Source organism: Rhinoraja longicauda, chromosome 34 (assembly GCF_053455715.1).
Source record: "Rhinoraja longicauda isolate Sanriku21f chromosome 34, sRhiLon1.1, whole genome shotgun sequence".
Lineage (NCBI taxonomy): Eukaryota > Metazoa > Chordata > Chondrichthyes > Rajiformes > Arhynchobatidae > Rhinoraja > Rhinoraja longicauda.
The window spans coordinates 15,075,856-15,078,935 of NC_135986.1; the positions used below are offsets into that span (position 1 = coordinate 15,075,856).

Consider the following 3,080-nt stretch of genomic DNA (forward strand, 5'->3'; position numbering starts at 1 on the left):
AGACAGCTGGCGATGAGGAGATTAGCGTTACTCGGTGTGAATTGATCGCATTGTCGTGTTGGGATGTGTCCGAGTTTGCTCTGGGAATCTGCAACAGAATGATAACAGGAATCTGCGGTGATCCGCTGATGGATTTACCAAATGGCGATGGAATCGCATTCAAAGGGAGCGAAAGATCCGAGAGGATTTAAGAAGTTGCACGTGAATTTGCCGTAACAGTCCTCTCTGCCCATCGAGATCTGCACAAATCGTGTTCTGTATGAAGTTCGTGCTATCATTTCCAATGTTAGAGAAGTAAAATTTCTCAAATTGCAATGGCCGGGAATCGAACCCGGGTCAACTGCTTGGAAGGCAGCTATGCTCACCACTATACCACCATCGCTGTGAGGTGCCGCAGGATATTCGGGTGCCGAATGATCTCCAGCACCATGTGGCTTTGTGTCTTGATGATCAGTCCCCGCGCTCTTTCCTGACGGATCATTTCTCACACTGCTGCAGTTCCAGCTGTACTGATACCTCCTCCCTCGACTCTGTCCAGGAACCCCGACGGTCCTTTCAGTTTAGACGAAGGTTCACTTGCACTTCCTCCAAACTCATCCATTGTATCCGTTTTTCAACATGTGGACTATGATACATCGGCAGGACCAAAAGTAGACTGGGCGATCGTTCCGCTGGACACCTTCGCTCAGTCCGCCTGGACCTACCTGATCTTCGGGTTGCCAAACACTTTAATTTCCCTTCCTATTCCCACATTGACCTTTCTGTCCTAGGCATCCTCCATTGTCAGAGTGAGGCTGATCGCAAATTGGATGAACAGCATCTCATATTTCCCTTGGGCATCTTACAACTCAGTTGTATGAATATTGATTTATCTAACAAAGTAACCCCTGCACTCCCCCTCTCTCCATCCCTCCCCCACGGAAGTCGCACCGGGTTCCCGTTGTCACCTCGCAATGGCCTGTTTCCTTTATCATCGTTACTTTTTTGCATTCATTTGTTCTATATCTCTCTACATCACTGCCTATATCTCCCGTTTTGCTTTCCCCTGATTAGTCTGAAGAAGGGCCTCGACCCGAAACATCCCCCATTCCTCCTCTCCAGAAATGCTGCCTGTCCCGCTGAGTTACTCCGGCATTGTGTGTCCACGGTTTAAATCAGCATCTGCAATTCCTTCCTACACATCCCAGTTTCAAGGAACTGTGTACTTGCACTCCTAGATCCTTATGTTCTACAACACTCCCCAGGGGCCTGTCATTCACTGTTCAGGACCTGCGCTAGTTTAACTTACCAAAATGCACCAGCTCGCACTTTCCTGCATTAAACTCAAATAATAATTCCCCAGCCCAATTGCCGAACTGATAAGGTACTGCTGTAATTTTTTTTATTTTTTTTTATAAATATTTTTATTAAACATACGTACATATTAATAAAATATACTTATCACATACATTCGTAATATTATTAATATTAACAATTATGTCTTATATATTTCTATACTTTTTTTCCAGAGAGGGAAAGATAGAGAAAAATAAAATAAAAATAAGAAATCCAAATTGGAGAAATGAATGGAGTATTAAAAAAGTTATCTATCATTGGAGATATATCCATGATTTATTATACATAATTCTTCCTCCATTCCATTATTCAGGCCACAGTCAGGTCCTCGCACCAAGCCATTTTGACCCTTTAAATATGCAATAAATGGAGACCATATTCCTCTGAAAAGATTCAACCTGTCCATTAGTACAAGTCTCAATCTTTCCAGATGAAGTGTCTCCGACATTCCTGTAATCCACATTTTAATTGTGGGGGATGTAGGACCTTTCCAGAATTTCAATATTAATTTTTTCCCAATTATTAAACTATAATCAATAAAAATTCTTTGATTCATTGTTATTAATTGATCTGTTTCTAATATTCCCAGTATTATTAAGTTTGAGTCAGGGATCAGCTTCATATTAACAACATTCGAAATTATTTTAAATATTTCTGTCCAGAATTTAGTGATTTTTCACAGTTTGTGAATATGTGCGTTAAGTTAGCTTCCAATTGCTGACATTTGTCACAAATGGCAGATATATTTGGAAAAATACTATGTAATTTAACTTTTGAATAATGTAGTCTATGTAATATTTTAAATTGTATAAGAGAGTGTCTAGCATTTAGCGAACAGTGATGTATGTGTTGTAAACTTTCATCCCATATATCAGGTCTAATAATTTGACCTAATTCATTTTCCCATGATTGTCTATATATTTCTGTCCTTGGAGCGTCGTTTTCCAGTAAAATATTATAAATATATGATATCAATTTTTCTGTATTTGGGTGTTTATTTAGACATTCATCTAAAATCTCTGTCTTTCTATTTCTAATTTCATGTTTATTTGCTTTTACATAATCTCTAATTTGTAAATATCTAAAGTAATCTTTTGAATGTAATCCATAAATTTGTTGTAATTCTTGAAATGAAAGGAATTTTTTTTCCCTATAGAGATCTCCCATCTTATTAATTCCACAGTTTTTCCATTGTAAAAAACCTTTATCTATCATTGAAGGTTTAAATGTGATGTTATTTACAATAGTAAGAGCTAGTGGTATACATTCCAATTTTAATGTTTTCTTTATTTGTTTCCAAATACGTATTCCACTATGTATTATAAGGTTTTCACTATAGGTTTTCTTACTTATTTTATTATTGGCAAATAAAATCGAACTAATTTCAAAGGGCGAACAATCTTCCTTTTCCATTTTTAACCAGGTTGGTTGTTTATCTGTCTCTACTAACCAAAAGTTAATATTTTTAATATTGACTGCCTAATAATAAAACATAAAATTTGGTAGAGCTAGACCTCCATTTATTTTTGGTTTACATAAGTGTTCTTTTTTTATTCTATGGCTCTTATAATCCCAGATAAAGTTAGTGACTATGGAATCAATCTTTTTTAAAAAAATTTTAGGAAGATATATCGGAATCAGTTGGAAAAGATATAATAATTGTGGAAGAAAAATCATTTTTATTGCATTAATTCTACCTATCATTGAAATTGGTAATGTTTTCCAATATAAAATATTTTTATTTA

The 3,080-nt window shown here is 36.3% G+C and overlaps 1 non-coding gene across 1 annotated transcript; it reads right to left on the reverse strand.

The window, feature by feature from the left end:
- Positions 1-310: 310 nt before the first annotated feature.
- trnag-ucc (transfer RNA glycine (anticodon UCC)) lies at positions 311-382 on the reverse strand. Its single transcript has one exon. It is a non-coding gene; the product is annotated as a tRNA-Gly (tRNA).
- Between the last annotated feature and the right edge of the window lie 2,698 nt (positions 383-3,080).